Source organism: Aegilops tauschii, chromosome 2 (genome assembly GCF_002575655.3).
Source record: "Aegilops tauschii subsp. strangulata cultivar AL8/78 chromosome 2, Aet v6.0, whole genome shotgun sequence".
NCBI lineage: Eukaryota > Viridiplantae > Streptophyta > Magnoliopsida > Poales > Poaceae > Aegilops > Aegilops tauschii.
In genome coordinates this window covers 149,920,679-149,930,210 of record NC_053036.3, presented here as the reverse complement: position 1 = coordinate 149,930,210, position 9,532 = coordinate 149,920,679, and the positions used below count along the sequence as shown (strand labels likewise).

At 48.4% G+C, this 9,532-nt stretch overlaps 1 pseudogene; it reads right to left on the bottom strand.

The window, feature by feature from the left end:
• Positions 1–822: 822 nt before the first annotated feature.
• LOC109750537 (uncharacterized) lies at positions 823–1,541 on the bottom strand (annotated as a pseudogene).
• Positions 1,542–9,532: the final 7,991 nt, after the last annotated feature.

The window sequence follows — 9,532 nt, the reverse complement described above, 5'->3', positions numbered from 1 at the left end:
CAGTTGCAGGTGCCGACGATACCAGTGCAGACGACGCAGCGAAGCTCAAATGGGAGTTCGACGAGGACCTTAGTCGTTACTATGTTTCGTTTCTCGATGATCAGTAGTGGAGCCCAGTTGGGACGATCGGGGATCTAGCATTTGGGGTTATCTTCTTTTCATTTGGATTTGTCCGTAGTCGTACTATGTGTGTACTCTGATGTATGACTTATTTATGTATTGTGTGAAGTGGCGATTGTAAGCCAACTCTTTATCCCATTCTTGTTCATTACATGGGATTGTGTGAATATGACCCTTCTTGCGACAAAACCACCATGCGGTTATGCCTCCAAGTCGTGCCTCGACACGTGGGAGATATAGCCACATCGTGGGTGTTACACTAGTCCAATTCGGACTCCCTATAGGGAGGGGGTGCGTCTGCCCCTTGTGGGCTGCCTCCCCTCTTCCCTATGGCCCATGTAGGCCCAATAGTCCCCCCGGGGGTTCTGATAACCCCCCGGCACTCCGATAAATATCCGATGACCCCCGGAACACTTTCGTTGTCCGAATATAGTCGTCCAATATATCAATCTTTATGTCTCGACCATTTCGAGACTCCTCGTCATGTCCGTGATCACATCTGGGACTTCGAACTATCGGTACATCAAAACACATAAACTCATAGGTGGCTGCTACAAATCACCCGACTGATTCCCAGGAAATTAGTCGGGTCCCCAGACGTCCGATCAAAGCCCCAACAAACGTTGGATTAAGTCAACTTTGCCACGTCGTTCTCACGCAATAAAACACCGTCGGGGCCTTCATCTTTCCCCCATCACAGGCTCACAGCCAACGCAAATCCAACCCCCCCTCCCAAACAGACGGGATCCCTAGATAGGGCGTTGAGCTCTGACAAGCTCGCAGTTGCAGCCGCCATGCCGCGCTCGCTCGAGCTCCCCCAAGAGCCGTCGGCAAACATTGGGATGCAGCACCGAGACACCTCGCATGAGTGCTGTATCGGAGCGCTCCATTGCAGCTCAGCAACCGACGACGAGCGCTCCATTGCAGTTCCTCCGCTGCCGGCAACGAGCGCTCCACTGCTGCTCCTCTGCGGGCGTCAAGCGCTCCATTGCAGCCCTTCTACCGTCGGCGACGACCGTGCCATTGCAGCTAGCTACTCCGCGGGAGCGAGTGCCCCATTGCAGCTCCTCCGCCGCCGGCGACGAGCGCTCCATTGCGGCTCCTCCGCGGGCGTCGGGTGCTCCATTGCAGCTCCTCCGCTACCGGCGATGACCACTCCATTGCAGCTCCTCCGCGGGAGACGAGTACTCCATTGCAGCTCCTCCGCCGCCGTCGATGTCCGCTCCATTACAGCTCCTCCGCCACCGGCGAGGAGCGCTCCATTGCAGCTCCGCCACCGTCACGCGAGTGCTCCATGGAAGCACGAGGCTTCATTGCAACGCAGTCGAGGTTGCAACACAGTGCGACGGCCGTGGACAAGTTGGTGTGTCACATCCCGCAGCTGTGGACGCGTTGCAGCACTCACGTTCGTCGACGAGCATCGTTTCACATCGGCAGCAACTCACGGTCCCCCGCTGCTGTGGTGGTGTTCTCCATGGCTCCACTCCATGGACGCTGCTTTGTAGCTACTACACCTCTAGCGATGCAGCGGAGGAGCTCCAGTTGCTAGTGCCAGCGGCCGGCATCAAACTCTGTCATGGGTCGTGACACTCTTCTGATTTCCTAGCTATGGTGGTGGTGGTGCTCGCTATGACTCCTCTCCTCTAGCAATGAGATAGGAAAAAGAGAGAAGAAAGAAAATGTGTGGTGGAGCAGCTTCGTAGAGCTAGGATAAGGGTGGGGGAAGGGGGGAAGCGGTGGACAGGCTGAGCGGACACGTGGTGCTCGGAGAAGGAGGCTTAAGAGAGATAAAGATCAGCCGGATGTTTTTAAACGTTTTCCAAACTCATAATACCGATCGTCACCGAACTTTAAGCGTGCGGACCCTACGGGTTCGAGAACTATGTAGACATGACCGAGACACGTCTCCGGTCAATAACCAAGAGCGGAACCTGGATGTTCATATTGGCTCCCACATATTCTACGAAGATCTTTATCAGTCAAACCGCATAACAACATACGTTGTTCCCTTTGTCATCGGTATGTTACTTGCCCGAGATTCGATCGTCGGTATCTCAATACCTAGTTCAATCTCGTTACCGACAAGTCTCTTTACTCGTTCTGTAATGCATCATCCCGCAACTAACTCATTAGTCACATTGCTTGCAAGGCTTATAATGATGTGCATTACCGAGAGGGCCCAGAGATACCTCTCCGACAATAGGAGTGAAAAATCCTAATCTCGATCTATGCCAACTCAACAAGTACCATCGGAGACACGTGTAGAGCACCTTTATAATCACCCAGTTACGTTGTGACGTTTGGTAGCACACAAAGTGTTCCTCCGGTATTCGGGAGTTACATAATCTCATAGTCATAGGAACATGTATAAGTCATGAAGAAAGCAATAACAATATACTAAACGATCAAGTGCTAAGCTAACGGAATGGGTCAAGTCAATCACATCATTCTCTAATGATGTGATCCCGTTAATCAAATGACAACTCATGTCTATGGCTAGGAAACATAGCCATCTTTGATTCAACGAGCTAGTCAAGTAGAGGCATACTAGTGACACTTTGTTTGTCTATGTATTCACACATGTACTAAGTTTCCAGTTAATACAATTCTAGCATGAATAATAAACATTTATCATGATAGAAGGAAATATAAATAGCAACTTTATTATTGCCTCTAGGGCATATTTCCTTCAGTCTCCCACTTGCACTAGAGTCAATAATCTAGATTACACAGTAATGATTCTAACACCCATGGAGTCTTGGTGCTGATCATGTTTTGCTCATGAGAGAGGCTTAGTCAACGGGTCTGCAACATTCAGATCTGTATGTATCTTGCAAATCTCTATGTCTCCCTCCTTGACTTGATCGCGGATGGAATTGAAGCGTCTCTTGATGTGCTTGGTTCTCTTGTGAAATCTGGATTCCTTTGCCAAGGCAATTGCACCAGTATTGTCACAAAAGATTTTCATTGGACCCGATGCACTAGGTATGACACCTAGATCGGACATGAACTCCTTCGTCCAGACTCCTTCATTTGCTGCTTCCGAAGCAGCTATGTACTCCGCTTCACATGTAGATCCCGCCATGACGTTTTGCTTAGAACTGCACCAACTGATAGCTCCACCGTTCAATATAAATACGTATCCGGTTTGTTACTTAGAGTCATCCGGATCAGTGTCAAAGCTTGCATCGACGTAACCATTTACGACGAGCTCTTTGTCACCTCCATAAACTAGAAACATATCCTTAGTCCTTTTCAGGTATTTCAGGATGTTCTTGACCGCTGTCCAGTGATCCACTCCTGGATTACTTTGGTACCTCCCTGCTAAACTAATAGCAAGGCTCACATCAGGTCTGGTACACAACATTGCATACATGATAGAGCCTATGACTGAAGCATAGGGAACACCTTTCATTTTTCTCTATCTTCTGCAGTGGTCGGGCATTGAGTCTGACTCAATTTCACACCTTGTAACACAGGCAAGAACCCTTTCTTTGCTTGATCCATTTGGAACTTCTTCAAAATTTATCAAGGTATGTGCTTTGTGAAAGTCCAATTAAGCGTCTCGATCTATCTCTATAGATCTTGATGCCCAATATATAAGCAGCTTCACCGAGGTCTTTCATTGAAAAACTCTTGTTCAAGTATCCTTTTATGCTATCCAGAAATTCTATACCATTTCCAATCAACAATATGTCATCCACATATAATATAAGAAATGCTACAGAGCTCCCACTCACTTTCTTCTAAATACAGGCTTCTCCAAAAGTCTGTACAAAACCATATGCTTTGATCACACTATCAAAACGTTTATTCCAACTCCGAGATGCTTGCACTAGTCCATAAATGGATCGTTGGAGCTTGCACACTTTGTTAGCATCCTTTGGATCGATAAAACCTTTAGGTTGCGTCATATACAACTCTTCTTCCAGAAATCCATTCAGGAATGTAGTCTTTACATCCATTTGCCAAATTTCATAATCATAAAATGCGGCAATTGCTAACATGATTCAGACGGACTTAAGCATCGCTACGGTGAGAAGGTCTCATCGTAGTCAACTCCTTGAACTTGTCGAAAAACCTTTTGCAACAAGTCGAGGTTCATAGACAGTAACATTATCGTCAGCGTCAGTCTTCTTCTTGAAAATCCATTTATTCTCGATGGCTTGCCGATCATCGGGCAAGTCAACCAAAGTACACACTTTGTTCTCATACATGGATCCCATCTCAGATTTCATGGCCTCAAGCCATTTCGCGGAATCTGGGCTCATCATCGCTTCCTCATAGTTCGTAGGTTCGTCATGGTCAAGTTACATGACCTCCAGAACAGGATTACCGTACCACTCTGGTGCGGATCTTACTCTGGTTGACCTACGAGGTTCGGTAGTAACTTGATTTGAAGTTACATGATCATCATCATTAGCTTCCTCACTAATTGGTGTAGGAGTGTGACGCCCTCAATTCAATCGTACACTAATCATACACGCAAATGTGTACAATCAAGATCAAGGACTCACGGGAAGATATCACAACACAACTCTAGACACAAATTAAAATAGTACAAGCTTTATATTACAAGCCAGGGGCCTCGAGGGCTTGAATACATAAGCTCGAATACACAATAGTCAGCGGAAGCAACAATATCAGAGTACAGACATGAGTTAGACAAGTTGCCTTAAGAAGGCTAGCACAAAAGCAACATCGATCGAAAAGGCAAGGCCTCCTGCCTGGGAGCCTCCTAACTACTCCTGGTCGTCGGCGGTCTCCACGTAGTAGTAGGCATCGATGGTGGCATCTGGCTCCTGGGCTCCGACATCTGGTTGCATCAATCGGAAAGAAGAAGAAAGTGGGAAAAGGGGAAGCAAAGCAACCGTGAGTACTCATCCAAAGTACTCGCAAGCAAGGATCTACACTACATATGCAACATTATCAAAGGAAGGCTGTATATGTGGACTGGGCTGCAGAAATGCCAGAATAGAGAGAAGGCCTAGTCCTATCAAAGACTAGCATCTTCAGCATCTTCAAGCATCTTGCAGCATCAGAAAAGATAAGAGTAGCGTAAAGTAAAGTAGTAGAAGTGTTATCGACCTCGGCCGGAGATCCTTTCTCGACTCCCTGCGAGAAAGCAATCCCAGAGCCATACTATCGAGTTATCATCACAATCCATTTCTCATCACAAGTATCCAGTTCTTGTTGTATTGATCGGGATACAACTCCAAGTGTCCGTTACCGTAGGACAGACTATCGATAGATGTTTTCTTCCCTGCAGGGGTGCACCAACTTACCCACCACGCTTGATTAACTCCGGTCGGACACACTTTCCTGGGTCATGCCCGGCGTCGGCCAAACAATACGCCGCAACCCAACCTAGAGGCCCCTCGGATCAAATATCCAAATCGTAGTGGATTAGGAGTACGCGGTAACAAGCAGAGACTCACGAAAGATGTGACCCCGTTGCCCCGTCTCGAGGACTTGCGGCAAGGGCTAGGAATGCCCGGCCACGCCTCGTAATTATCTCGCGGGCACCCTCCAGGTCAACCCGTCTCCACATCACTCGCGGGTACCCCTCAGGGTCGACCCGCCTTTCCAAGTAACAGTGGTAAAGTCCAAGTATCCGTGTGTCCAAACATCAAGGGGAAAACCTGAGGAATCACCGCCGGTGAATTCCACTCGATGTAATCATCAAGGTGAACGTAAGAGGAACCACCCCGAGGTTCACACTTGAGGGGTTGCACGACAGAGTCGTATCGGAAGTGGTTAAGACGGAATCACCCTCGATGACCACGACCGAATAGCTACACTACAGGGTTAACATCAGAAGTGCTGTAGAGGTCTCACCCTCGGCACTCGATAGTAACCCAGTAGTGTCGAGCAACTAAGGGGAAAGTGATGTGCGGTGCCAGGGCCTGGTCTTCGATCCCGTTGATCGGGTCTTCAATGATGAAGCAGGGGCAACAAGGATAAGGTGGGGGTCACTGATGGATCACTAACCAACCTATACTAAGCAGTTTAGGATAAGCAGGTAAGGTACAATGAGCAGGTTACAAAAGCAGGCTATGCATCAGAATAGGAACAAACAATAACAGTAGCAAAATCTAATGCAAGCATGAGAGAAAGGAATGGGCGATTTCGGGATGATCAAAGGGGGGGCTTGCCTGGTTGCTCTGGCAAGGAGGGGTCGTCGTCGACGTAGTCGATCACATTGGCAACATCGGTCTCGGGGTCTACCAGAGAGAAGAGGGGGAAGAAACAGTAAATATAAAGCAAACATAACATCAAAAAGCATAACATGGCAATATGTTGTGCCGGGTGTGACCTAACGTATGGCTACACGATATAGGTGAAGGGGGAATTCAACCGGGAATGTTTTCCCGGTTCCGGACCGGTGTCAGACAGATGACCGGAGGGGAAATGTTCCATGTTCAGATAGTTAGAGGCATCTGACAGGTATGTGGGTAGCGTATTCTGGTTCGTCTCGTCATTCTGAGCAACTTTCATATAATCTAAGCTACAGATTATTCTATATGATTTTCTAAAGTTTTTAAAACGTTTTTTTGGAACTTCTTTAATTAACAAAATTTAAATTAGTAAAAAGCTAAACTGATATGGGCACATATAAGTGTACCCAGCGCTGCAACAAAGAGGCTATCAGGTGGGTCCAACGGACCCAGTCAATTCCTGACTCAGCATTGACTGTTGACTTGGTCAAATGGTGAACAGTATATGTGGGACCCGCATGTCATTCTCATTGGTAAATTTAACAATGATTTAGCATTTAACTTAGCAGTGGACCCCATCTATCATTGTCACATATTACATTAGGATTATTTTAAACTAGTTATTTAATAGGGGGCCCACACGTCAGTGTCTATGGTTAATCCTAAGTAACCCTAAACACTAATTAAACTGCCCCCTAGACAGCGCACAGGGCCAGCAGAGGCCATCCCCATGGCGCACGCCGGGCACAAGGCCACGGCGGGGATCGCCGGCCGGCCGATTCCGGTGGCCGAGGGGTGCATGGGCGGGCGCGCTGGAGTGCTTGAGTCGGCGAGCAGCGTCGAGCGTGGTCGGCAGCAGGAGGGCGCTGGCGGCAGCGTGCAGCGAGTGAGCGGCCGCAGGCGTAGGTAGGCGCGGTGACGCGCATGAGGTGCGATCGGCAGCGGCCATGACGTTTCGGGACGAGGGGGAATAGGGGAAGCGGGGCGCGTGAGCTCACCCCTGGTGCCGGGGAACGGTGCGGCGAGGCCTGGGGAGGTCCGGCGAGGTGGAACAGCGGCGGGGCGAGGTGGCGGCGACGGCGAACGGCGTTGGCGTCGGGGAGCCATTGGGGAGGAGGTCGAGGACGAGGAGGCGCTTGGCAGGGAGGCGGTCCGGCGAGGGGGGGGGGGTTCCGAGCGGCGGCGTGGCAGTCCGGCAAGCGGCGAGGTAGCGTGTCAGGGTCGAGGAGGCGACGGGCATCGGGGCGGCGGGGGATCTGGCTCCTCTGCCTCGATCCAGACGGGGGGAGGAGACGAGGGAGAGAGGGGAACGTGGGAGGAGCGAGTGGGGAGTGGGGTGCGGCAATTAGGTCACGGGGAAGGGGTTAGGTGTAGGCAGGGGGTGGGCTGGACTGACGGCCTGTTGGCCAGTTGGGCCGGTTGGCCATCTGGGTCAAGGCCCAGCAGGGAGGAGGGCTTTTTCTTTTCCTTTTTTTGCAGCTTTTGCCCTTTTTTTCTTTTAGCCACCAAGGACTTTGCAAAAATATGCCACTGGCCAAACAATTTCAAAGAATTATTGGGCGCTGCCATAAAAAGATTGCGAGGCTTTTGAAATAGCTTGCATTTTTTAATAAATGAAAAAGGCATTTAATCTATTGCTTAGGTCACTGTTTTAATTGGTTTAGGCCATTTAAACACCTTGCAAAAATGTTGGTTCACCACCAATATTAACAAATGACTATTTGCCACAAGATGAACATTTTAGATTTCATGTCTCACAAATAAGAATTTTTGACTTTAGATTGGATTTGAATTTGAATGGTGATTTGGATCAAGTGAAGATTAGCAACAGTAACATGATGACATGGCACCATTAGCTTGGGATTATTGTAGCTTAATTATCCGGGCGTCACAATTCTCCTCCACCACAAGAAATCTCGTCCCGAGATTTAAGGGGTGGAGTAAGGGGGAAAGACTCGGGAGGGACGGAGCTCAACACAAGATAGGTACCTGGGGGCTATCTCAGTGAACGTGACATAGAGGCAACTCTTGAGTCGAAATTCAAGAAGGACGTCGAGAGCAAGGTAAGGAGGTGCATTAAGAAGCTTCAACCAGGTAGGCAATCGTTCGATGTCTGAAACAGAGTGTGAAAGGGGTTCAGTGCATCGAGAATAAGATCATCTCTCGGACGGTGGCTTGTGACAACACACAAAGCCAAGAGCAAATGATACTTCGGAATAAAGGATATACAGGAGAGTCAGGTTCTGATCCTGTGGAACTGTGGGTTATGGGCCCACCATGTGGGTTAAAAGTAGAAAGAGCGGTGACATGTTACACGGTTATGATAGCAAGCTTTGTCGGAGGATAGTCTGCCAGTTATGTTGGCAACCACGTTGGTACCAAGGGAGAGGGACGAAGAGAACCATATTCCTGCTCGTTGAACGAGGCGGACCAATCGGCAAGGTTCGCGTCCATCGGTGGTTACCGGAATGTCATGAACAATAGTAACAGGGTCTCACTGACAAGGTTGTACATCGGGACATTTTATAAGTAGGGAATTATTTCTGCTTATATCATATAGATCACAAGAAGGTTAAACAAACCAATGGAAAGGAAAATGAAATTATCGGATTAATCAGACCAATGGAAAGGAAAATGTGTTTACACACCAGAATTGGGAGTATATCCTTCCCAAGGGGAAGCAGAGCAGGATATACATGATATGACAGCAAGTTCAAAAGCATTTAGATAAAGGGGGCGAGGGAACAATCATGATATTACCCATACAACGGTGTTTGGATAATAGATCAAGAACATTCGACAATGTGCTTCCAATTTTCTTATTGATATTCGGAAAACCTCAGTCATGCTCCGAGGTAGCATTAACATGGTGTTCCAAGTAGGGGTTGGAGTTGAAGATCACAAGGAATACTCAAAGAACAACGATGTTCCAAGTACGTGGTGGGCCCATTCAATCATGTGTTGGAAAGAAGACAAGGGGGGGGGGGTTGTCGATGATAACTCAAATCATCGATGGTCAAGGATGGTATTTCTCACCATGAATTCAATTGTCATTTCAACAGAAGTCAAAATGTTGATGCTAATCACGAAGCCTTTGTCGAGAGGCTCTATGAAGCTGCCATCGAGGAGCGATGCCATCAAGCAACAGGAAGGACGAAGCGAAAGGCTATTGGAACCATGAGTACGACACAAAG